The 27,326-nt window shown below is 45.7% G+C and overlaps 1 protein-coding gene across 2 annotated transcripts in view; it reads left to right on the forward strand.

The window, feature by feature from the left end:
• Positions 1-724: 724 nt before the first annotated feature.
• Positions 725-27,326, forward strand: part of CNTN4 (contactin 4) — a 339,145-nt gene continuing 312,543 nt past the window's right edge. For both annotated transcript variants that reach the window (XM_037386326.1, XM_037386331.1), the window contains exon 1: positions 725-891. The gene's annotated coding sequence lies outside the window, so the exon portion shown is untranslated. The remainder of the gene's footprint in view (positions 892-27,326) is intronic.

Consider the following 27,326-nt stretch of genomic DNA (forward strand, 5'->3'; position numbering starts at 1 on the left):
TGACTTTCAAAGCGGTTCATGGCTCATTATTTGCATCGCAGCAGCAAGCGCAGACCCTCAGGAGCCATCCTGAGCAAGGTCCCAGCGCGGCGGTGGCCAGGCGGCTGGCGAGCAGCAGGGATGGATGTACCTGCCCCGCTCGCCCCTCCGCCGCCTCTGCGCCCCGCACCGGGCGAGGAGGGTCAGCAAGGGGGTGCAAGGGGAGGGTGGGCTAGTCCTGCAAGGGGCTGAGGGTGGCACAGCAGGCGGATGGAGGAGAGGGGCAGCTTCTGAAGAGTGAGAACAATTACGGGAAAGCTGAGATGAATGCCGGAGGCCAACGCAGAGAGAGGAGGAGAGGGAAAAAAAATAATGCCCCGAGCTGTAATGTGGGACTCTCACGTCCCCCCTTAGTGGGACCCGGACTGGCGGAGGGTGGGAAAAAGGCAGGGAGCGGGAAGTAACCGGGCGCCCCCACCGCGGAGGGGCCGCCCCGGGTGCGCAGAGCCCGCGGGTGCGGATGTGCCCTGCGCCCGGCGGGAAGCGCCGCGCCGGGGCTATAAGGCCACAAAACAGGCGGCAGAATTGCCCCCCGCGTGGGGGCTGAGCCGCCGAGCGCTGTACCCCGGGCTTGGGGGGGGGTGCGCCGCTGCGCGCAGGGGCCGCGCCCGGGCCGCGGGGCAGGAGGAGGGTTGAGGGCGGCCGCGGCTCCGCGGCTCCTCCGCCCGCCCCCCGCGCACGGCGCAGGTTTGGGGGGTGGGGTTTGCGCGGCGCTGCCCGGCTCCCCGGCCGCTGACGCTCAATGCTGCGGCCGCGGGCTGCTGCGGGAGCTGCGCACCTCGGGGCTGCCGCGCACGGCGGGCAGACAGCGCCCGCGCCCGCGGAGCCGAGCATGCCCCCCGCCCCGCCCAGGTAAGCGCGGCGCGGCTTTGCGGAAGGAGGAGGGAGGCAGATTTGAAAAGGCAAAACCAACCAAACAAAAAATTAAAAGGGGAATAAATAAGGAAACCGGTTGCGGCGCTGGGGAAGGAGAGCGCGGCTGGGCTGCGCGGGGCGGCGCGCAGCGGCTGGCCGGGAGCGCGGTGCGGGGCGCGGGGTGCGGGCGGCAGGGCGCTGCGGAGCCCGGGGCGCGGTGGGTGCTGCCGCCCGCGCTCCCCGCCGTGCCCGCGGAGCGGGGTGCGCAGCGCAGCGCGGCCGCGGTGGCTCCGCGGAGGGGGCTGGCTGCGGGTCCGCGGGCACTGGCAGCGGGGAGCGCGGGCTGGGGCGCTGTGCGTGGCTGCGGGCGGGGACTGCCCCCCCCCCCCCCCCCCGGCCGCCAGGAATGCATGCGTAACTTTTTGCTCGATCCAGCCAGGGTGCCGTGCTCGAGTTTTAGCTTCTTTAGCTTTCCCCAGGCTGATGTTGCTTCCGTGTTGCGAGAAACATAATGCAGCATGTTGTTTTATTTATCCCAGACAGGAATGACTTGCTCTCTAAACTACAAATTAAACGATGCTGCTTGCATAACAAGTGGAAATAGTTCGTATCTTACATACTAATTATCCATTGCCTTTTAGACTAAGCAAAAGCGTGTTGGGTTTTTATTGGGTTTTTTTAAATTATTGTTATTTGCAAGGAGGGTTCAATAAAAGAGTCTGATGTCTTGCAGCAACGTATTCATTTTCCCTTGCTGGATTAAAGTGGGCAAAGGATTAGGAGCCAGCATGGTGATAAGGCACCCTGAGGTGCAGGGAAGGAGGGGAACGTGTGGCGGTAGAGAAGTCAGGTTTTGTGCCTGTGCTTGCACATCCTCCCCTTTACATGGTTCAGTTCGGGACCTGCATCCTGGCCGATCCATCATGTGGATGGGCGCAGGGGCTGGTGTCACGCTCCCGTTGCAATGGTCGCACGGCTCCCGACATCCTGACAGCGGCTGCCGCGCTCCTGCTCAGCCGGGGAGCCGGGATGCCACGGCCCGTGCACGTCCCGGTGGCGGCGGAGCTGTCGCAGCCCCTTCCCCCGTTTCTCTAGCTCCCGGCTGCTCCGTCCCAGCTGCACACGGAGCCCCCAGCCCCGGCTCCCGCACGCCGGGGCTCCCCGCGCTGCTGCCGCGGGAGGCAGGGTGAGGGGGCTCTGCGCTGGGGGCAGCCTGGTGGACCCTCCAGCAGCCTTTTCTGCTGCTTTCCTGGCCAGGACACTGTTTTTCCTTCTTTTCTGGACCTGAGGAGCTTGCATTTTTACCCTGTCTGTAAGTCCCTGCAAACTGCTTAAATGGCTCTTGAATAATCCTTCAAAGTCACCTCCCCTCTTTAATCTAATACCAAAAGGACTTACTTTACATGGCTAATCCCTCTTTTACTTGCTGTACAGCCTCATTTAGAGGTGTGCACACTGCTAATTTTCCCAAAGCAGCCTGCTTTAGACAATGGCTTCCTCTGGCGTGCAGCAACCTCTCCCTCCCGTGCTGAACTCTGGGCAGAGCTGAATACCTCTGACAACGTTTTGCTTGATTTCAGGAGGTGTTTCATCAGACCCCATCAAACACACGTACCCTTCGCAAGAAGCCACAGCAAAATCTTTGTGTGTATTTGTAGGTAGCACCTACTGGGAGGGTCTCCTGCCCTGTGTGCCCCTGTACTGGCAGCCCGGGGGCAGGCACTTGGGTGGGGAGGGCGAGGGGGGGACTGGAGCAAAGCAGGGTGTGCCTGCAGGTAGGTGGAGTTGAATGATCCTGGAAAAAATTCTGGCAACTTTGGAAAGTGTCCCTGCCCATGGCAGGGGGGCTGGAACTAGATGATCTGTAAAGTCCCTTCCAGCCCAAACCTTCTGTGATTCTGTGACTTGGAAATTTTCCCATCCTTATCTTCTGCAGCGGAGTCGAGCTCTCTAGCCCATCTAGTGTTCCCAGAATTTTAAGCTGGTGCTGTTCTACATGATGACAAAATAGATGTTTTGAATGTGAATGACAGCAGAAGAAAAGCTTACCTTTGCAAGAAGCCTCGCTTCTCCCTTAGCATGTAAGCAGTAAACATGATGAAATGGTACTGCCTTCAAACCCTAACTGTACGTGCACGCAGTGATGTCCGGAGCTGCTCAGCCCCTTGCCTGAGGTCACCATGGATGTCCGATGAGGGGCAAGCATGCCCTTGGTGTGGTCTGGGTCATGGGAGGGGGCAAGCGTCATCGTCTCCTCTTCTCCAAGCCAGGAGGACACATTTGACTGTGATGTGGCACAAGCCTTCTTGGATGGGTGGTCTCTGAGACCACAGCTGTCCTTCCCTGGGGTGGCCCTCGTCGTATTTCCAGTGTAACCCCTCCGTCGCTTGTTTCCCAAGTGCTGAATGTAAACGGTCAGCTGAGGAGTGTTTATTCTAGAGGGAAGACCAGCAGCACTGGAAGGCAGCAAGCAGCTGGGGAAAGAGCTCACCTTGGTTCCCAAACTTGCACCTCGTCATGTGTGAAAGTTTCTTGTTGATATGCAGATCTTTATTTTTATTGTGATTAACATTTATTTGATTTAAAATATGCTCCTCTGTGCGAAGAAAACAGGTGTAAGGTCCTTTATAATTTCTACCAGAGGTGCAAAACTTCGGAAGAATTTTGGAGATGTTCTTGTGCCACGGGACTTATTTCGGTGGGTTTAGGGAGTTGGCTTTGTCTGGCAGTTCTGTGCAGTTAACTTGATTTTTTTTTAAAAAAAATTAGAAAATCAGAGGTAAAGGCAAGGCAGAGCTGAGGGAAGGATATTAACCACAAGGTAGCTAGATCATTGCCTTTTTAATTTTCTCTCACTGTCTTTGGGAATTTTATTTGGCGAAGCGTGATGGAGGTGCCAGCTCCCCCGGCTGCTCTGCACCAGGGGCACGGGTGGGCACAGCCCTGGCGCCACACAGACAGCTCGGGCTGCAGGCAGTGCCGGAGAAGATGCTCTTGCTTAAAAATACTCTGCTGCGTTTGAAAGTTCGTAAATCATTACAGGTCTATTTTTAGCCATGTTAGATTATAGCTAGTCTGGGGTTTCTTCCCATCTGCGGCCTAAAACGACCCGATAATGTCCCTGTAAAAGCTGTTTACACGCTCCTTTTGATGTTGTGGGTGACCTGTTGTTCAGCCCCATTACCATCCAGGGGACGGGGCTCCATCTGAAGAGGGTTTGGTGCAACAGTTGGGAATTTTCCTTCACATGCAGAACCTGGAAGGCTGCTGCTTGGTGCATGAGTGATGTGCAGCCCCTGACAGGAAGGTAATCACAAACACAGAAAAGTAACATGAATCACACAAAATCCACAAATGTCAGCTCTGAAGCTCTAATCTAGGCATGCTGCCAAGATTTAAACTTGCACACATCTTTACTGTTATCTGCTACAGTGGTTACTCAAATACAAATATGAATATCATGACAGTAGTGATTCATTCTTTTTATTATTAGCAAAGCAAATATATAATGACATCCGACTGATTTACTCTTTCATGTGAACACACAACTCTTCCCTGTCCCCTACCATCATCCACCAAAAATGGTGATATTAAAACTAAAACTCTAGTGTAAAATCTGCTTGCAATCTTAGCATAAATGAGGTTCACATTTCATTAGGAACCAAAACAACAGTATTTTCTGCACTAAGTTTGCAGTACTGTATGTGTTATACTTGGGAAATAACTTCATTCTTTGCTTTTCCCTAGAGACAAGCAGTCACTTTGTATCTTAATCTGCAGGATAAAAATCTGTTTCAACAGGACACCAAGAAAAAGAAAGCTTTGTTGGTTTGGGTTCTTTTAATTGTTAGGTTAAATCACTGAAAGTCAAACCCTCAGGACCAACAGGGTGAAAGTATTTTCGAAATAATTAATCTAGTGACTTTTCTCATATGCATGATTCAAATTTAGGAAGCTAGAGCATAAGGAGCAAGTTTTGACTTTGCAATATAAACGGGGAATTTTGCTCAGGTACGTAATTGCAGCACAGATGTATCAGCATGTGGACTTCAGCAAGGTAAGTGTTACACTTACTGCATTATTCCACTTCAAAAAAATGTCTTGTGGACTCAAGAAAATAATCTACAACCATCAATTTTTTAAAATTACCTTTACAGTATTTTTCTAAACATTGTTTAAACAGCTCAAGGTTTCAAAATTGAGGTTCTACCACACTTGTTTCTTCTACTAATTCTTCCATGAGCTCCCAGTTGATACTTTGTTACTTGAAGATTTGCTGGAGATGCCTCCAATATGGCCAAACATCTTTATTAATAAATTAAAGTTTTGATACATCCCATACCAAGCTCTCCTAAGATGCAAGTCAAGTCCCACAATGGCACTTCACCACCTTTTCTCTTCTGTTTTTCCAGAGGCTCTGAGCCAGGCTTCAGTGAGACTTGGTGGACACGATCATTATTAACCATCTCACGGTGGACACGATCATTATTAACCATCTCACGTGGGCTTTCCCCATTTTGTTTGCAGAGTAAGATGTGGCTGAAATAGCAACTGTTAGGCTTGGCTTTCTCCAGATTTCTTTTAACCCAGGAGGGCAATGTGACAGCACTCCCTGCCATGCTCATGGAGTCGTAGAATGGTTTGGGTTGGAAGGGACCTTGAAGTCCACCCAGTTCCAACCCCTGCCGTGGGCAGGGACACCTTCCACCGGACCAAGTGGCTCCCAGCCCCATCCAGCCTGGCCTTGAGCACTGCCAGGGATGGGGCACCCACAGCTGCTCTGGGCAGCTTGGGCCAGGGTCTCACCACCCTCACGGTGAAGAATTTCTTCCTAATATCTAACCTAAATCTGCCCCATTACCTCTTGTCCTGTCACTACATGCCCTTGTAAAAAGTCCCTCTCTAGTTTTCAGCGGTGGTTCATCTTCCTTTTGTGGTCCTTGTTCACAAGTAGCACAGTCCAAAAGACTCCTCCATCAGTGTCCCTGCACCGCCCACAGGCTTCCTTGGGAGTAGTTTAATTTCTTCGTGAGTTAAATGCCACTCACTGCCTGTGAGCTAAGGGCTGGCCTTAGGGGCTGGAGGAAGCCCAGAAGCTGTCCAGGTGGCTGGCAGCCAGGTTTCCCTTCCTTGGACTGGAAGTATTTGGCTCATATCTGAGCTGGACTCTGCTGTTAACTTAGCTGGAGGTTTGCACGGGGTTGATGTTGTTACTTTTATGGGACAGATTGTGTATTAGCAAAGAACATTGTAAAAACTCACTGAAAAGTAGGTGAGTGAAGGGCAAAGTAAACATCCTGGCTACCTGCCGTGGTGCCGGGCTGCCTTCAGCAGGTCTTGGCCCATCCATGGCAGCCATGGTTTCTGACACCACCAGGTGTGAGCTCTTTGCTAGGCTGACGTGCTGGATCTTCTCCCGTTGGACCTTTTGTGGGACCCCCACATTTTATATAGCATATGTGTAAGGAACCTGGATCTGGTGGGCTACCAATGGTGCATAAATTCATTTCATGTGATTTTCTTTTTCCGGGGTACTATGTGATAACACTGTGCTTGGTATTAATGGTGTGACCCATGAGAGGTGTTTGAAAGGCATGCTGAGCACTGAACAGAGGAGGGTTCTTCACCTCCTGCACAGAGCACCAAATACATTTAATAAAAAAAAAAATTTTTTTTTTTTTTATCACTGCTCCCTGCTCTTGTGAAATGAAGGCAAAAACTATCCTGTCCTCTTGTCATGAATGAATGGATGAATCTTCTTGGTCTTTGTCTCCCAGTCTTTTTTTTTTTTTTTTTGGAGGGACGGGGGAAGCTTCCAAAGAGCACTCAACTTTAGCTTTTTAAAAAGAGTTACTTATCATAAGAGCAGAACATTTGCCTATGAGGGTTTAGTCCAGGAATGACTTCTCATATTTAATTGATCTGTATTGTTCAATTAGGGAGATGTATAATGCCTTCTGTTGTGCATGTATAGCTGGAAGTAGAAATGAATGAAATATGAAGTACAGCAGAAGAGTAATTTCAAACAGAATCAGCTCTTAGCAATGTACTAAACAGGATTTCAATCCAGGCCCTGATACGTGTGAGTAAATACGAATTGTGTAAATACATCAGATCGTTAACTTTGAGATGCAAATTATTTTGAATTATAGTATTTCTTCTTATTCTGGCCAGAATTCAGTAACTTTTTTGTTCCAAATCATATTTATAAACATTTCCAACTTGTGAATTCATGTTCAAATGTATTTCAGCATGTTACGCTTCTCTGGAAACAGCTTGTTTGGGTTTCAGAGCACCCCAGTTTCCCCAGTACGGGTGGGCTGTCAGGAGCAGGGCAGAGCACACAGCAGCGTGGCACTCGGAGACACGAGTGGCACGGATCCCACAGGGTGGCAGCACTCAGCCCGCAGCACCCAGCTCCTGACCGTGCATCCCGCTGCCCATTCCTCCTGCTGCATCCTGCAGCGCATCCCTCCCGGTGCATCCCACTGCCCGTCCCTCCCAGTGCATCCCGCAGCGCATCCCACCTGCTGCACCCCCCTGCCCGGATGCCAGATCCTGGTGCCAGAACGGCCACGCAGCCTGGGAGCTTTGGGAGCGCACCCTTCTCTGCAGGCCTGGGGAAGAACTGGTGCCACTTTGCAGGTTTTAGGCAGATAGTGAATGTTATGCCTATAACACAATTTCAACAGTATAATTTTCTTAGGATTACTAATTCTGAGGAATCAATAAAAAACCATGCATCATTTTTCTCCTTGACATCTTTGTTTCATGATTCTCTGCTGACCAACAAGGCCGTTCTGCTTCTCAGCGTACCCCTCATTTTTTCCCACCACTTGTATACTCACCACTATCCATCTTCACTCACAGCCTGCCGCAGCAGGTCCTCTCACACTGTGGCTGATGGGGGGGCTTGCTCGGCATCACCCTCTCTGCTCCTCCCCAGCTCCTTTGGTTTCAACACAAGATGCTCAAGAGGGTTCCTCTGTGGGATCCAGCACAGTTAGACTTGCCAATAGAAAGCGCCGATTATTCATGAAGAGTGGTTTTAAACTTTGCAGAAATCAGTGGTGACGAGCAGCAAGCGTGTGGTGTGTGCGGAGAAGCTGTCCTGCGCGGTGCATGGCACGAGGGCTGGTTGTCGGTGTGCAGTTCTTCTGCTCGACAGCTTGCAGGAAGGCTTTCAGGGATGTCCTGGTAAGGATAGCTCAGCGTTAGTCCAGTCCAAAAATCTGTGTGGCAGAAGAGGTCTGCCGGCTGCTTTGGCAGCTCCATTTTTGGTGGGCATCAAGCAGGTGTCTCCTGGGCAGGGATAAGGTCAGTGGGCAGAAAGGACTGGCAGGGCAGATGGAAGGCACTGACCATCCTTCCGTCTCTGATCTCAGCAGTATTTTCATATTGTTTGCCAACACTTCCTACAATTAATATTAAATGAATATATCACACATTGTTTTACCAGGGAGGCAGAGATGGGAAAAGCAGATGCAGAGCAATGCAAAGCGTCAGGCTGGGTGTCTCCTGGGGAGTACCAGTAACGCGCTGGTTTGAGTCAAGGAATGACTTGGGTGAATTCAGTGTTTGATGGGTCTCTTCTAATTGCAGATGTGAAAAAAACCAACCACTAGTCAAATACAGCTGTAAATGAATAGCGCAGAACAGGGATTGACTCAATATTTTCTCTAGTCGAGTGGAAAAAAGGAAACCTAGTATGAGAAATCTGGAAAGGTCAAATTAATTTGTACTTGTGTGATAATGGGTAATACCTCTATTGTTTATGAAGCTTGCAAAATCTCTCTGGTGTTAACCACTGTGATAGATCTGATGGTGATTTTGAGAAATTAAAAATGAAGTAACAGTTGTTCCACCCTCTTCTTGCCTTTATCTGTTTTGATTTAGGATTCCTTTGAAAAGTTACATGTTCTTTATGAATTAGTTGAGATGAAATTTATTCAGTTTTCTTGACTTCAGTGTGCTGTCGCTAAAGGGAGGAGATAATTTTAAACCAAAAAGATTAATAGTGAGGTTGGTAAGAGTAAGACTGAAAACCTGCTTGTGTCTTGCTGCTTAAGCATTCTGACTGTGTTTCCCTGTTTGTTTATTTTGCTCCGGTCTTTACTGTTTATTTACTAGGTGCCTTCTGCTGCCTCTGTTATTCAGGCAGATTTGCAGCTTCTTTTAGTAGCCACTGGACATTGTGTGGATTTTTCTTTCCTGGGAGTGACAATGCTACCAAACTGCATAATTTTCCATGAAACAATAGAGGACTATATCGGGAGTCCCTTCTGCCTCGTGTACAGCAAAATGTGTAGGCTCCAGAGGAATTCATTTGCTAGGCTTATCGCTGAGACATTTAATATCTAGAATGATTTAGTATATCAAATTCTAGAGTTTTGGGCTGAATGTAGCTGCATTCGTCATTGTTGCAGAACCTTGACAGCGAACAAAAGGTGCTGCGGGGAACCATAACTCATGCAGCAAATTAATGGGTTCCCGGCTTCACTTGCTCAGCTAAATGGAAGCAGGGAACGGTGTGGTCTTGCCGGCCGAGGGCTTTGTGCAACAAGTGTGTGGGTTAGGAGTTTGCATGTCCTTCATCCCTGGAGCGGAGGTGAAAAGCACAGACTTCTTGCCAGCTGCCTGGGACTGGTGTTTTTCACTGTAGAAGGTACTTACCTATAAATGACTTGAAAGGGGAAAAAAAACCACCAGCTTGTTAGCTGTTATGGGAGCATGATGCAATTGTTTTCGCAGAAATTTTTTTTCAGGGAGCATCCACAGAAGGGAAAGGATTTGACTGGGAAGGTTTCACGTACTCTAGATTTTATCATGTCACACTGCAACAGAAACCTTAAAGCTATGAGCACAGGACGTCCAGTAACACTCACAGGCTGCATACCATGGCTGATAGTTTTGCCACTGGAAAGGTGTGTGCGTTGCAGAGGCATATGTGATCGCCTTCAAGCGACTGGTTCTCCCAGGTAGGTCTGGGTTGACAGAGCGCTTTGGCCATAGACAATCCCATGCAGGCTCTTCCAGACCAGAAACCTCTCCAGGATCCTCAGCAGTACTCATGGTTTAGACTGTTTGCCATAGGAGGGCTGCAGCCCCGCATCTTCCTGGCCCTGATTTTGCTCTTACCCTTTTTTCCAGTTCTGCCGCCCTTACTGGCAGACGAAACCAGTTCTGGAAAAGGTTCCTGTCCTCTTAGTTGCCAAATTACTGGGTGTGCTGAAAGACGCGGCATAGCTAAGAAATACGGGATGAGGAGAGATGATGCTCTGAAGTGACAGTTTACTTGGTGGTGTGTTTTTTAGGCAGGGTGAGGTCAGCCTGTTCGAAGTGATCAGCAGCTCCTGAGGCTTGGATGTGGACTGGGGTTGTTGAGCACTTCATCGCTGGAGTTGTTGAGCACTTCATCGTGAAGAGCTGCCTGTACATTTGGTAATTGGCTCAATCACCCTCAAGGGCTTAGAAGATAAACATGCAGCAACGACTGAGAAAACAAATAGATGGGGGGATGGATGACGTCGTAGTGAAGCGGCTTGAATCTGCAGCTGAGTTGCACCGAGAGGGCTTCAGAAAACGTGCAGAACTGGGTGGCTGCTGAATGCTGCCACTGCGTGGTGTTGGCCACGTCAGGCAGTTTTTTCAGTTCTGAACTTGCACTTCCAAAGTTCAGGAAGGCTCTGCGTTGTCTGGTGGATCAGTCAGCTGTCCAGAGCACCTTTGCAGCATACTGAGCAGTTCAGTACGCCCACATTTGCTCTTTGGGGGGAAAAAACACCAGAAACAAGGTCACCTGCTCTCACCGCAGGTTTATGGCTGAGCTGGAGATGCCCTTCTCCAGAAAACAAAACATGATGAGTAATATGGTCTTTTAAAAAGCAGAGAGCACTCTAGATGCGTGTTTGAAACTGATGTAAGGCACAGAAGCGGTTGTGTCCCAACATGATCTGAGTATGCAGGGATCGCGTCATTGCACGGAGCTGTGCTGCCAACGTGGATTGAGCGGGTTTGGTCGCTGCTCCTGTTTCCTTCAGGGTGGGGTGGCTTTGGTTGTTGGTGAGGGGGGTAGGGTTTGAGGATCTTCTCATCTGCTTTCAATCTTGATTTTTTTTCCTTGGAAGAGCAAGTTTCAAGGTCAGTCAGTGTTTTTCCAGTGTGTCAGTATAAAGTCCGGGTCTACCGCATGATTGTACTGTCTCATCTGCTTTCTGCTTCAATCTTCTGGACCACTGAAGTTAGAAACTTGACAGCATGTGGCAAAAGATGCCAATAATAGCTCAGTAATACCTTCTGGTTTGTTCAGTCCTGTGTAAGTGGGAGTTTGCAGCGGAGCTGAATAGCACACCATTGCCCAGCCTCGGGTGGTATGAATAAAGTCCTTACAGTAGATTAAGTGATAGATCACAGCTCCGCTGCAGACGTTGTATGGAGGAGCCCATTCGGCAGCAGCTAGCATAAATGGACAGAAGTGCAGTGTTTGTGCTACTGTTTATTTAATTACTTTAGGTTTGCTTGTCTGTATACACGTGCCTGCGCAGCCAGTCTGGGCTGAGCAGGAGTGAAGGAGATGGAAGGTGCTTAAAGAAGCCAGGATGGATGGCTGCAGGCTCTGTCACCTCTTTGCTTTGGGAGAAGAAAGGTGTGGGAGTTACAGAGGAGGTGGAAGAAGTACGAAGAGCATGTGGCATGTCAAGAAAACTTCAAAAGGCCAGGAAAAAAAAAAAATCTTCCCTTTCAATTCTTCCTTTCTCCTCTACTCAGAGTCTACTGTCTTTACTGCCTCAGTGGCTCCATCCGCGTGGAGGCTCGTGCAATGTCTCAGGCAACTAGCAGTGAGAACAGTGGCCCACAGAAGACTGAAATACGGATGCTTCTCTTTTGCCAGCACAATCTAAGTAAGACTTGCCAAAAAAACCCTGTTTCTGGTGGGTCTGCTGCCAAAAGAGGCTTTCTTGCTTCCGAAGAGGAGGGACTGACAGTGGTTAGCTGGACCAGTTCCTCCATCTGCAGGGACCTTCCTCCTGGCTGCTGAGGGATGGGAGTGCTCCTCCTGCCCAAAGAAGACATCTAGCACAGGTGTTTCTGTTCTGGTCCAGGAGGAAGATCCTTCAAATCCTGTTTTAAAAGGATTTAACCTGGCACTGGAGTGGTCCCCACACTGAAACCAGCCCCAGGGCCAAACCCTCAGCTGCTACACTGCTGCTTTTTTCCTTTGTTTTAACACATCAGGAGGTTCTGACATGTGTGGTGTAAGTGTACAGTTTTGTGGACAAGCCAATGCTTCCGATCATTCCCAGTGTATCCAGAGACAGCAAGGCTACCTCGGCTAGCCTGCTTGCTATCAGCCCGCACTGCATCTCAGAACCATTTTATTATGTTTATTATTGTATTTTAGAACCATTACCTAAAATACGGAATTGCTGCCCCTAGAAAAGTGGATTATCCTTTCCTGGATAGCTAATTCTATTTCACTCAAGAAAATTTGATTCATATTTCTGAAACATTGCCACTAAACAGCTTTCTAAGCAGAGTTGCAGTACAAGACCAAATTAGATTCGTGTAAGGGAGAGGGGAAATATTGTTGTTGCAAGTGTCCAAAGGGGTTGAAATGAAAATAATTTTATAGATCAAACTTAAATTGAGTTCAGATATTACAGAGACAGCACAGTGCTATACCTGGGAAATCCCATCTGTCAAAAATAAACTTCAGGGTCACATTTTCAAATGGCAGTTTGGTTCTGGATCATGTGGCGTCTGTCTCTGGCGGAGCTGGGATGTCAGCCCCATTGCTGCCATGGCATGACCATGCAGAGCAGGTTGGGCTGCGTGAATCTTCTCAATTTAAAAAAAAAAAAAAGAACAAAAGAAGGTGGAGGAATGCTTTTCAAGGATTTATAACATCCTTCACAAATTGCACCAGTCTGAAATGGCAGATACTGTTTGTCTCAGTGACTTTGACTTTTGACTAAGTCTCCAAAAATTTAGGCCAGACTATAGCGAAGCCCAGCGTCCCAGAGAAAGTACCTTGTGAAGTTCTGCAGTTGGAAGTAGAAGCAGTTTCAATTAAACTTGAGAACTTACTTGACCCATATTACTGTAGTACCTGAAAGGACTTAACATTTTAGGTCTTTGATTATCCTTGTGGAATTCTTCTGAGCTGGTTGTGTGCTGTTTTATTGGGGATGAGGAACTGAGATGCACATCCCAAGATGGTCAGAGATACAGAGATATTTAGGAACTTCAGTTTCTAGTAATCTCTATCCAAATTCTTTGGATTTTAGGGTACTGAGCTATTAAAAATACTAAGTTTATGCCAGAGGAGAAATTTTAACACCGACTTCTTATTCCCCATGGATTGCATCATAATTCCGTTCTATGCTTAAACCAGATGTAATTATTTTTCCACCTGTGTTTTGGCTTTGGATCAGTCCTTCCCACCTGCATGGGATTCAGGATCTCTCTGAATACTTGCTTTAAAACTATCAATACTTGGGACTGAAAGTATATTTTTGAAAATGTAATCAAACACAATTTAGCTGTCTGAAACATTATGAGTAGACCTAAGCATTCACATAGAAATACTTGACAATATCTATACTAACATAATGTCATCCATTAGTATTGTGTAAAATATAAAATATCATGCAATATTTAAATCCAGCTGCAGTGAATCCTCTGTAACTATACTGACGGTATCTAAATTTAGTAACTAATTAAATTCCATGGAACAGAAGAATGCATTTCTCCACTGCAATCTACTTCTTGTAAGGACAAAGATTATGTGCAATAGCTACACTTCTATTTTTATATAATGTAATATATTTTTTATATATATTAACTATATACCTGTGCTTTCTGAATTTCTACATCTGTATTTCAGCACCTCTGCTGAAGAGGACCTGGGGACCCTGGGTGGTGCAGGCTGAATGTGAGCTGGTGCTGAGGCTCAGCCGCCCTCAGGTCTGGCCCGTGGCCACAAGGCTGGGGGGGGACTGTCACCCCTCCCCCGGCACTCAGTAGTCCACATCTGGACCCTGCTGTCCAGCTCTGACCCCTCCGTGAGATGGTTGCTGATGGAAGTGGTTGAGCTTGAGGGGGTTACTGGGGTTGCAGGGACAGTGCCCTGAGAATCTGGGTCTGGATTCATCCAGACTCTGCTCAGAGGATCCTTCATCCACGACCAGAATGGCTCTTTTCACCAAAAATGCCAGTTCATGCATTTTCTTTTCCAGCCACTTCACTGACCAAACCTCTGGCTGCGGATGACTCCGGCTTTAAGACTGTGATGAAATTAAGCATGTACCCAAGCCCTTACGGGATCAGGGCCAAACACTTTAAATAATTGATGGGCTGCTTTATTTCGTCAGCCTTTCTGAAGTAAACTGAGTTTCAGATGAGCATGAGCTGACTTAGATGTTTAGGTGGGGAAAAAACAGCCTCTTTGAATTGCGCTGATTTCCCACAGGGTTACCTTGGGACCAGAAAAAATAATTTCTTCAGCTTGATCCTTCTTTCCCCCTCTCTAAACAAACACTTTTTTTTTTTTTTTTGCTTTGTTTTCTGTTCAGGCCTTTTGGATTCTTTTGCAGGAAAAAAAAAAAAAAAAGAATCCTCTTAAACATATAATCTGAAAAGGGGAGGGGAGGAAAGTTGTCATTAGTATTTGTGAACTGAAGTTGGCCAACTGTCCCAGGGGTATTTTGATTTTGCAGGGTATATGTCTGTGTAATTTCTGTAAATGTTGATAAATTAATAATACAACTAGAATAGATGTGTTTCCCGTAACACTTGCCAGTGTGTGTGAGGCAAGGCAAAACTAGAAGAACTGAAAGTTGCTGACCCAAATATGGTGTAAGATTAGAAGAAAAGGTGAATGGAGGGTAAAAAAGTAAATAGCAGGAGAAACAGATAATGAGCATCCATGCTTTGGTTGCTAAATGGTACTGTGGTCATGCAGACTGGTCTGCAGGAAGGATATTGTTTGTACAGGCAGGATATGGGAGAAAGGAGAATTAGTTTGTTGAAAAACAAGCAGGAAATGTGTGTCTGTTTGGGATGGCTCCTCATATTCCACATCTGCAAATGGCTAAATATATTAGCTGAAAATAGCAGTGTGACAGAAACAGCAGAGTTACGCTCGGCTTCAGGGGGAGGGAGCTGCAATAGAAAAAAGGATGTGTCCAGAGAAGCGTTGCTTTTTGGAAACTACCCTTTGAGCAATTTCCTTCAGTGGAAAATGTCAGTGAACTAAGGCTCTCCTGAGAATTGATTTCTAAGACTGTTTATTTCTACTAATGATACAACATACCAAATTATTAAAAATTCTAAAAGCTACATTGGACAAAGTGGTTCACAGCAGAAAATATGCTTTGATCCATAATGCACCCCCCCCCCCTTTTTTTTTTTATAATCCTTTTACTCTTTAGGTCCTATTCATGTGTAAACTCTTTCTTATAATTTTCTGAATCTGAACATGCTTAGAAATTGTAAAACTGTCTTGGAGGTGACTTTGATGACTTTGGGAAGGGAGTAAAGTGATGGTGTGTCGGTAGTACGAGTGGGCTGGACTAGAGAGCATTTCCAGCTCTCAAATGTGACAGCGTGTGGGCACAGACACCTGCAATCATTGGTCACAGTTGAGTTTCATAAAGTCTTAAATGCCTTCAACATGGTAGCAACACTGCTAACACAAACATAAAAACACTGTAAAGTGTTTTTAAGACCAATATTTGTAGTTAAAAATAAATTCCTGCTGTGGTCAACCCATTCATTATCCCCTTCATGAAGAAAAAGGAGATGCAGCCTTCTGCTGTGATGTCCGTTCATTTCCTTAGCCACTGTCACTCATCCCCTTAATTACTGAATCTTATCATTTTGTATTCCAGATACTGGATTTGATCCATCCATCAGCTGTCAGTACCTTGTCAGAGACCCTGGATACTTCCAGATGCATTTTCTGTGCAGGTCCTGCCAGAAGAGAGGAATGTTGTGCAGAGACGGCTGGGCAGATAACAGACTTCATCCATTTTTCCTGTATTTCATCCTCAAATTAACCTTTTTTGCCATTTTCTCCCCCATAAACGGAACCTGAGAATTTGTAATGGGTGATCTTTGATTTATGAGGGGTTTGCGGGTTTATTTCCATGGATAGACAAACACTCCTATTTCAAACTGTTTTGACAAAAAACATAAGAGAAAATTCTGCCCTCCACTTCGCAAATAAAAAGGAGGGTAAAACTTTGCCTGTTGTGTCTCTTCAGCTGAACTTGACAACAATGCTTAGAGAGAGGTTTCCATGGTGAACGTAGAAAAATCAAATTTGAAAACTGTTTTCTTTTGTGCATTTGCTTCTATTGTTTTAATGGTCACTGTTCTGCACATTTAACAGTCATTATCCACACCTTCTAGCTTGTGAATACATTTACATATTTTAAATCAACATTAGCAGAGAAAAATGGGTGATTTGTCCAGGGCTGATTATGATTTTTTTTATTTTTTAATGCTGAAATGCTCAGGATATCCTCCAGTGGGATCTGTCAGAAAGGGCTCTTCTAGCAGACAGCTTTGCTTATTTGATAACTTTGTGTATTGATTCCTTACATCACCTTACTTAGGTTATATTTCATTTCTGTTCCTCCTTCTACTGTAGAAAGACAGAATGAAAACTTGGTAGCTGTTTCTTGCTTTATGCGTTTTTTTTCCCCTGTTGAAGCCTCGTGTAGTACATTCCTTGCCTGTTTACCAAGCACATTTCCTCTATTTTTTTTTTTTTGAATGGGAAGATTCTGGTTCGGAAGCAGGAAACTTTTAACACAGATTACTCAGAGCCATACTTGCTTATGCACTTAACAAGTGCATCCAGGATGCGGATGGATTTCCAGCATTACTTTCCGTATCTTTTCCTTCCGAAGCAGTCCGGCCCTGCACATGTCCCATGAGTGTGACAGGTGGACACTTGCGCACAACCACGGCCAGAGAGCCCTTAGCCTTGGTACTGCAGTCCTGCTCCCCAGGACTTCATCATACCTAAAGCACTGGTGATGGGCCTGCCAGTATCCATCGGTTCTCAGTTTGACGTGTTATTATTTTCATTCCCTTAAGGAGGGAAGATGTCACAGTGTCATCCTGAGAGCCTGTTACTCCTCTGTGCCTTTCTCAGGGTCATTCCTGCATGCTTCGTGGGAGGCTGCTGCCTGCACTCGCTCCCTGGGAAGCGCTGCCCGTGCTTCTGCTTGCTGGAATCACGCCAATCGTTGCTTTTCCCATTGTTTCATTTAGTCGCATGCTGAAATCCTCCTCTTGTTCCATCTCAAGTAATTAATTAGTCCAATTTCCATTTTAAATTTAACTCGAGCTCACTAAAAAATTGCCAGCCCTGCCAAAGTGCTGACATGTGTGTTACCAGATATTTGTTACGAAAGTCTTTCGAAATAATTCCCGGATAAAAGTCAAGTGGAGTGAACAAAACGCTCAAAATAATTATAAGTGGCCCTTAATATTTAGTTGTGTTGGTGAATAATAGAGAATGTGTTCTGGAGAAAAAAAAATGTTATAAATTTTCCTGAAACCCCTTTGCCAGGCTCTTGGTTTTGGCCTTGCTGCAGGACACACTGGGCATCTTGCAGAGCAGTGAAATCTGTAGGTAAGGAGATGGTGTGGAGAGGAGTGAAGGCAGTGGGTTTGTTGGCATTGATAAGATGCAGCTGTGGCTGTGCCGCAGCGGCAGTGGGTTGGTTGACATGGACAATGTGCAGGTGTAGCTTGTTCCTGCTAAGTGGTTAAATAGCCCTGAGTGTTGTGGGACAGGGGGTCAGATGGAGGGGGAGCAGTGTGGTCTGACCTCTGGAGGAAGGTGATACAGCACAGATGTTAGAATCTGACCAGTGGTAAAGCCTCTGCAGTCTGCTAGTTTGTGCTGCAACAATTGGTGCCCCGTGTGGGGCCGTTGAGTTGGACTCTGACTGCAACAATGGTGTGTAACATGGTTAAATACCTGAACTTCTGAAGGACCTCAGACCTCCTGGAGTTGGTGCCTTGGGGGCGATGTTACCTTCTGGAGTGGGCATGGGTCACTGAGGATGCATTTGAAGCTTTTATCCAGTATACATGGTAACTCTTTGTTGCTAAATTAAGGGAAAATGTAAAAAAGTAAGTAAATTGTCTGTATTGACAAGCTGTACGTACAATCTCAGAGGATGCCACTGCCTGTGTGTTCAGCGGCAGCCTTGTGAGGGGCTGCCCCTTTAACTGGCTCTGGCTGTTGTCTGCCAACATTTAAAATGCTACCTTGTTAAATACTGCCTGTTTAATATACATTTTGGTGCGATTTGACAAATGGCTTTCCTCAGTTCCATGCGGAAGAGAAGCTAAATGAGTTAGTAAATGTTAATGTGTCCATGTTCTTCCTAGATAACTAGTTGCCTGTGGGACAGTATCAATAAGTGGCATTTATATGGTATTATGAATGTGTTAATTATGTGTAGACAAAATAATGAGTAAGCAAAGGTCAAGGACAAACACAGTTTCCCCAGAAATATGCATCAAAGCGCTTCTAATATTTAAGTCATTACCATTATTAAATATTCAGTGTAATTTATGTGCATTTTTTTCATTGCTTATAGTTTTAGGCTAGAAGATACTGAGCAACTTCAAGGGCTGTGCAAATGTTTTGTAACAAAACTCAGCAGAACTTCAGCAGAAGCTGGACAATGTTTTCTACACACGTTGGTTAACTGCCAGGTGGAATTTGGGATTGATTTCTTCTTTGAGATGTAGCCTTGTGGTGGTTTTTTTCCTAAATTTGAAATGAAGGAAATGAGAATGTGGCCATGCTGGCTATTAAACTGCTGAACCTTGAAACTCAATGAAAATCAAAACAAGATGCTCTTGAGACTGTAAATGCCCAACTTTGCCCTAGTTCATTGGGCTGCTCATTATCAATGCACTTTTAAAAAGCGATGCTGTTAGCATGCTGGAGATTTCAGTCTTCACTTTTTATTAGCAAGCCATATGTATAAATACCTCTTTGGCAGGGACCCTTCTGAAATCCAGTGGTTTTTTGTGACACGAAGCAAGAGGAAGCCTAGCTGATCAATACAGGCATTAATTAGAAGGAAAAGTTCAGTCATGGTTTTTACTTCTAAACTTTTGTGTATTGACATCTGGCAAAACAGTTAAGAAGTCAATAAGGATCTAAAAGTTACTGTACTGCTGGGTTGCTCGCTGAGAAATAGCAATTAAGCCTCCTGTCTCCCAGGACCTCCTCTCGCAGGTGTCTGGAAGCATCTCGCTACCAACCGAGATACTTTTCATGTATGAAACACTCATGTTATGACATCAAAACACGTTGCATATTATTTCGGCATGGCAGGCTGAAATTAGGTTCCCATTTTATTTTGCTTATAGATGCCTGTCAGAGTGGCTAAATCAGTTTCTTTGCCTCCTTGAAATAGCGTCACTTTGAATTTCCCTCATGCTGCATATTGTTTTGGGCAAAGACATGTTATTTCTGTATTCAAGATTGAGTGCCTCATACTCTTCAAATAAAGGTGAAGAAGCCCAATTAAGATTATTTTTTAAAAAACTTTCTGGGGTGGCAGCTAGGGTCCCTTTTAAAGTGATACAGAAGCTACTAAACACTGATGCATTATGGTGTTTGCTTCCACCCCCCTTATGCAAGTACCGTGCATATGGTGCATGACATATTATTTAGTGGTTGTGGGGTATATAACGAGGCATTCTGGAGTCTAGCACTGATGAATGTAGAGATAAGCTTTGAGTGCCAGACCATAGGAGTTCCTCAATACAGCTGAGGAAGGATCAGACCATTTCAGTGGCTGCAGCTGCCCTGCAAGTGTTAAGCTTAGGCTGTGGATGCCTGGTCCGTGGGGCACCTGCATCCTTCAGAGCGGGTCAGCGGGTCCGAGAGGAAATCAGGGCAGAGACTTGGTCTTTACCTGTCTGCGAGCTGTCTGTTACGGTGGTGGTGTGACACAAAACCCAACGAGCAGCAGTGCTAGGCTCCTACAGGCCACTCGCTGACATGCGAAAGCATCTGACAGGGCTGTGACCTGGTCCTTTAAATCAGTAGGCAGGGGAATTAATTCACTGTTAGCTTTTTTGGCACTGTAATATTGCATTCATGCATAAATAATCTCATCCTAGTTACCCACTTGCTAAAAACCTCCAGCTTCTGTCCTCAGCCTTCCAGATATTTGCATTAGAAATATTCCATCAGAGAAGGTACACATGCTTGAAAACATCTATTATTTTCTTGCCTGCCTCTCTCCTGGCATCTTGTCACCCAGCCTGCGCCTGCAGCTCCCTCCTGCCTGCGGGCATTGCTCCCAGCTGCACCCGGCAGGCTGCTCTGCGTGGCTGCCTGCTTCAGCTCCAGGCTCTGCACTTTTAGACAGCACAGTTCTTCTCAGAAGCTACTTCCAGTACATCTTTTTTTTTTTTTTTTGTTAAATTTTAAAATTAAAACTAGCTTTTTGAACCTTAACTTTCCTCCTTTGCCACTCTACTACTACCCTAAGTGTACTGCTGAAGTTTTTATGCAACGGTGCTGCTGTCTTGCGATTTTCCTTGGATCTCCCTTGGTCTTTTAACATAATTATTTTCTAATTACTACTGGTAGATTTTGTAAATTAAGAGTATATAGCTTGTTGATGTTGCTGGCTTTATTCATTGAATATAATAATACAAGAATATATTATAATAACATCATAATGATATTTGTTTGAGTGTAATCCAAACAAGCATAGGAACTGGGGTGTAAATCTTTCAGATCACTCAGCAATGGCACATGGGAACCCTAGCAGGGCTGGAGTGAGCCATGGAGGCTGGGAGATGTGCAGCCCCTGCCAGGCGTTTGCCCCCATCACAGGGGGTTGTCAGGTGCTGCACCCCCTGCGTGTAGCTTGGCTCTCATATATATAGCAGGAGGCAAATTATACTGTGATATCTTCTCAAGATCCCCAAAGTGCACGTATGCCTCCTTGGCGTGCTCCTGGTTGTTTTCAAGGACCTGCTTTTAAGATAAAATCACATCTGCAAAGCTCCAGGTTTGACAAAACCTCCGTACCGCTCTTTGCAAAAAGCAAGACTCTGGTGGTGAGCTTCTGCATCTTCCATTAGGAGAGGCTTCCCAAAAAGGTTTTTTTGAATGATTTCTTGATAGCTGGCAATCTCCTGAATCATTTCTTATACAGAAATTGTTCTTTGAGGTGTTTTGTTCCGTTAATGACTGCCACCAAGGTCAGTTTGTCACAATTTCCAGCCTGTAACTTGGAAAGCGGTGGTGGCTGTAGGTCTGGCCTGAGGAGCCAGCCTTGTGTTTCCCACTATGAAATAGTGGGCAGGTCACCTCAATTTCTGTGCCTCTGTATTTTCCTGCCTGGCTTTGTGGAGGTTTTTTTTTTGTCGGTTCCTTTGGGATCTGATAGTCTTTGAGCTTGAACAAAGTGGCTGATCCGAGCTCCGTTTTAATCCAATGATAAATAGCTAATTTTGGAGGTTTAGGTTGACACAAGCCACCTTGGAGTGTCAGACTGCGAGACTTTGGTTTCCTTCTACCATCAGATAAGGAACAGATATTTCCTGTAAATCCTTTCTTAGTGTTCAAGTTATACCATTAGAGCATTAAGTCAGACACATGACACCCAATTTCAGAGTAATTCCTAAGGAAAAAGCACATTATATTTTTTTAATGGGCTTCTCAGGACTGACTTTGTTTCTTCCTGGTGAATATGAATTCCAGCAAGTTCATCTGAATTCTGACCTTCAAATACACAAAGGCTGTTTTTTAGAGCAAGAATATGGTCTTTAAAATTATGTACTGTCCACATGAATGTCTTCCTCTCTTCCCTTAAAGCCTCCTTAGAGTGCAAGAATAGAACTGTTTTAAGTGTTCCCAAAATTCATCTGTGTATTTATGAACTACTTGCATCTTACAGAGATACTATTCATGTCAACCCCACCAGTGCCGACCTTTTCTTTCCAAATGGCTTATTTGGATTGTGTGCCGCATACAATATCGTCGCTTCTCTTAGTCTCCTTTTCTTCTGATTGCTAAGTAACATGAAGCAGATCGGAGAGACTTCTCGTGATGTACTGTGTGGCTTGCTATAACAGTCTTTCCCAAGCACCTTGGTTGAATAAATATCCATTGAATAACTAGAGAATGTATTCATATTCTTTGTATTTTGATTTATGTTCTATCTTTCTACCTGTGCATCTTCAAGAGTAATTGCCAGTTTTCACCTCCTACAGAGAAAGTATAATAGAGCTGAAGAATAAGTAAAATGTGCTCTGTTTCTCTCTCCCTCCCTCTCTCTTGCAAGGGAACCTTTATATTCTTACCCGTGCATACGCTAATACTTTGCAAACTGAAAATCATAACCTCATTCTCTGCTGGACCTTCTGTAAAAAGCAGCTCGTATGCTTTCGGTGTTTCCTTGTGGCGCTTGCCAGCTGGAGACCTGCACATAAAGCCGATTCCCCTTTATGAAATAAGTCAGCCCAACTGTGATGTAGTAAAGGTATCCCAGATGAATACGAAGGTTGGAGCCAGTATGTTCCCTGTTATAGACATCATATTCCCATGCACTGCTGCTCTGATAGCATCGAGACTGCATGTCATGCATTTTAATGATCGTGCCAGTACAGCATCTCTGAGAGGATTACTGAGCGGGCTTCCTGTGATGGGTGGCAAGTTCCTTTCTGTCATCTGATGCAGGATGCTGCTAGGGGTGACTGCAGTGTGAAATGTCCCTGCGTGTTGGTAAAATATCGCATTAGACATGAAAACACTCTTGAAGCACTGGCTGTCATTGCTCGGCAGGGACCTCTTCTTAATCTGAACAATGATAAGGTCAGTTGGGTGCAGCATGATTTTCCCATCAATTAGTTCAGTCATACTTCTAACAAGCCATATATAATCATGCATGTTTAACCTGCAGGTTACATGGCCTAGCTAGCTGTGTGACCTACAGATCATAGAGCTGATAATTTCTTATTTTGTAAGCAAAAATTTGAATAGAGATCTCCAGTTGCATTGTCCTGTCTCATGCGTTGAGGTTTCTACCTCGCTACTAACCAAACCACAGAAGTAAAGCACGTGCAAGCTTGACCACCATGCCCTGGTCTTATACCTGACCCCTCAGGGAAATGAAACCAGAGGCACGCTTTGCTTGGGAGCCTTTTCTTTCCATATTAACCAAAAAACAAGCTCCAGGTGACCTGATGGGTGCTCACAGTAGGTTTCTTCTCAACTTTCTCCTTCCCTGTGGTCATGGACGCTGGGAGAACTCACTGTGTGCTCATGGGTATCTCACTTGCTGCAGACATCTACGGAGGGAAGATATGTGAGTCCCCCTCTCCCTCCCTCCATCCCTCCCTCCCCTGTGTTGCAGACCTCTGTGTTTGATCTTAGCTCAGTTTTGTAGCACCAAGATACACCAGGCTCTGGCTTAGAAGGGAGTGATGTAAAAGCTGGGGCATGGGGAAGATATTCGCGTGCTAGAAAGTGTGTTCAAAGCTATTGGAGCGTTTGGGTTGGATGTAGAAATTACAAAAAAAAAAAAAATACATGGTTATAATTTGAAAAAAGCCAACTTTTCCTATAACAAAATAGCTTGTTATGGGAGCCTGAGATAATTCTGTGTCTCTGAGACTACCAGCAGGGAAAAAATAGTCAGAAAATTCCCATTCTGCTTGAAATTCACTATCTCTGAACACCCTAAAAATCCTGAAGATCTTATTTATGGATGCATTCAGAGCTGCTTAAGCAACAGATTCCTCCGGATTGTCCAGTGTTTATGCATTTCCCGTTGGATCTATTCATGTTTCAAATTTGTGAAGTTACGTTTGTCATTGGGGTGCAAAAACCTCATTCAGAGAGAATTGAGACCTTAGTTTTTAATAATCCTTCTGGCACCATTTTTATCTTTATTGAGGAAATAATAAAAATTCAGCCATTTAGAGTACCAAACCGACCTCTTTTTGCAATGTGCAGATGTAGTTTTAATCACTCCATGCCTTAACAACCCTAGGAGGAATTCATTATTTCTGTTGGCACAGCATGGTGCACTTTCCCCTTCCACTTGAAATATGTTTCTCACTATTTGCAGGATGAAGTTTGAAAAGTTTAATTATAAAATGAAAAAGAAAGGGTCATAAACCAGAAGGCAAAAAAAAAATTCAACTGTTGCAGATTTATGTTGAAAATTACTTTAAACGGTTGAGGTTGGCCATGATGTTCTGAGTGCTTATACCAAAGAACAGGTTACTGTTCTCTTCCTACAGTGCATTGCCATGTAACTGCCTAATTTGACACTGATGAAGTGTTAAATTATCTGTTGGAGTTCTGGCTTTTAGGTCAGGTGCATTTAAGCCGAACTGTCCCATCAACTGAACTGCATCTTAAAATCCTGGAAGTCATTATAGCAGGGCTGTAACATCAAGGCTTGATTCAAGATCACGGACCGCGCGTGGGCTGGTACACCAAGCGTACGAGCTGCTTCATGGAATCCCAAATCAGCAAAACGCAGAGAATGAGTAATAAAAACCTGTGCTTGACGCAGGCACTAATGCAAGGAAAAATAAACATCATTGCGAGGTCAACGTCGCCAAATTGTTATCCTTAGTGTATTATAACAAAGTAATGAGAAACACCTTCAGCCTCAAACAGAAGTCAATAGAAAATCAACAAACGGCTACCACAAACATCTTTTTTCTAGCAGGAGCTGGGGACAACAGGCAGACGCTTGGAAACAACACAAATACACACATAGAGGCATGCACAACCTTTAAGAAAAGGACAAACACATTCCAGTAAGCAGCAAAACCACCCACTGCTGTTATTTTATGAATAGATGGTAGATTTGCCTTCTGCGTGTTGGTGAAATAATGAAAAAATCCTGGGATTTTGCAGGCGTAAAATTGCAGACAGTTTATGTTTATAGCTGTAGACGGCCACACAAGTGAGACTAAATTGAGTGCCGGATGGAGCTAAGAGGAGCAGGAATCAGAAATGCAAGTGAAAGATAAGGTTGTAAAAATTTCTGCCTCCAAGGCTAATCAGGACTAAGTATCCTGTTGCCAGCAGCCAGGAGAATGTTGCAGATAACAGATAGTGATGGAAATTATGTCAGATAATTATGTTGAAAATAACAGCAGAGGGGGTGTGTGCTGACTCAGACTATTGTCACCTGCTTCCCCCCTTCGCCACCCCAGAGCGGGGTACCCTGCTGCCAGGGCTAATGCTTAACGCCCCCCGTGGGGGAGGGTGGGAAGCTCAGTGATGAGCTGTGTGTAATACGTAACATCTAACATGGTATTCAAAATGTAATCGTGCTAATTTGCAATTGTAAATCTCCTGTTATCAATTAATTTACATTGTACAAGTAACCATCTGATTATCTTTGCGCATTGCTGTATTTACACTGCAATTTAATTGTAAGTAATTAGCATGTAATTGCACATAGTTATTTATACCTTGTAAAGAAAGTGATGTATTTATATGTAGTTAAAATAATTGCAGTTGAGAGCAGATCTTTTGACTTTTTTTTCCTTTTCAATGTGTCTTAACAGTTTCTGTGGCCAAAATTGCTGTTGTGTAGACAAAGTTGGGTCTCCTTTGGGTGAGTGAGGAGAGCTTTCTGGGAGCTCTTAGGCATGTGGGATTGCGTTTTGCTTTTGGCCTGTATCCATTTTCCACTTTCAGGTATTTTCTCTGTCTCCTAACACTACTGGCCTGCCCCTCCTTAAAAAGGGAATTTAGTAGACGAGAGGCTGGGTCTCTCGAGTAGCAATCCCAGCGCATCCCGTGAGGAAGCGCTGAGTGACCTCCATTCTTGGCATGGATGAATGCTTTCCATGTAGCAGCTCTAACAAAAAATATTACCCTATTACAGTAATACCTGCTAAGGGTATACTTTATGAATGCCATTAAGGGCAATGGTGGCTTTCATGTTGAATACTAGTGATGGTAATTTTATTCCCCTTGCTGCTACCCTCGCTCCCTCGGTCCCCCATCCCCCCAGTTAGAGTCACTCTGATGCCAGACTTCACAGTCACAGCCCGTTCCTTGCCATCCCAGCCTACAGCCCTTGTCCTTTTAGGAGAAACAGAGTGTTTTGTGAGTGGTACCGTAACAGAGGATCTGTGAGATCCAGTTAGGGGCTTTTGTCCCCCTTGCCACGTAGCAGAAAGCATACCTTGGTTTTATAAAAGCTCTGGGAAAAGTTTTGCGTCGTTACACGTGCTGCGATTTGTCTGCTGGGAAGGGTTTTGGAGGAGGAGGAAGACGCCCCATGCTGCTGCCTGCTCAAGGCCAGTTCATTAGCATTTGTGTTTCTCTTATCTGAAGATGTGGGGGAATGTTTGGGATTCACAAAACAGCTCTGAGTGGCACGAAGGATGCTATTATCTTGCAGGATAGTTCCTGTCTCCTCTTGGGCGGGAGCTGCTGGGTGCCTTGGTAATGAAGGGTTTTTTCTTTGCTTTGCTGGCTAGACCCCTGAGTTTAGTAAATGATTTTATGTCCGCTCAAGGAGAAATATCTTTTCACTTCTCATTGCTACTTCTGCATTTAAGAAAATAGCTGCCGGCCATGCCACTGTCAGGTACATATTGTCCAGAAACGTTATGCCATAGCAGTCACCTCATTGCAGGGACCGATGGAGAAGCTCCAAGAGATGCCTCTCCTGTTCTGCCCGAGTGAATGGTAGGTGGCATCAAAGACATGTTTCAGCTCAGCCTTTGTCATCACTTAGCATTTCCCCATCTCCCCGTTTCCACACAGGTGTGGGAAGGAATCTGTGTTAACAGTAGCCAGCTGTGTGACTAGAAGGTTCTCTGTCCCCTGCCCAGCTGGGCATAGTTGGGAGGGTCAGAGCACACCTGGAGTGGGGTGGGAGCAGATGGAGCTCTGCAGTAACTCTGAGAGGAGGTGGCTGGCAGACGTCGGGTTCTCCTTGGGGGGTGAGCAGGCTGCTGCTGGCCCCCACTGAGGGGCAGAGCTGGAGGGGTTCCCCGGGACCTGCTTCTGGTGAGTTGGTGGGGGGTCCCCCTTCTGCTCAGGGGAGACCTGTGCTCTCAAAAGGGTTTTGGGGGTTGTAGAAGATGGGGGGGATAAGCCTTTTGCTAGAGGGTAGTGTCTGTCTGAGGATTAACTACAGCACTGGGTAAATGGTGCTGGTGGAAAAGCAGGGTCAGGCTCTGTGTTTGTTTGTGTGACTGTTGAGCTCTGTTTCTCAGAACTTTTATTTTCCTTACCCTGGTATATCCTACACAGCTCCCTTGGTGTGTAGATAATACTTTGGCTTCCTGAAGATGTGAGCACATACCTGGAGTTAATTACTGACTTGCTGCTTAGTGTCCTGCAGACAAGCCCTCTTCATTTATATAAAAGAAACACGAGT

The sequence above is a fragment of the Falco rusticolus genome, chromosome 4 (assembly GCF_015220075.1).
Source record: "Falco rusticolus isolate bFalRus1 chromosome 4, bFalRus1.pri, whole genome shotgun sequence".
Lineage (NCBI taxonomy): Eukaryota > Metazoa > Chordata > Aves > Falconiformes > Falconidae > Falco > Falco rusticolus.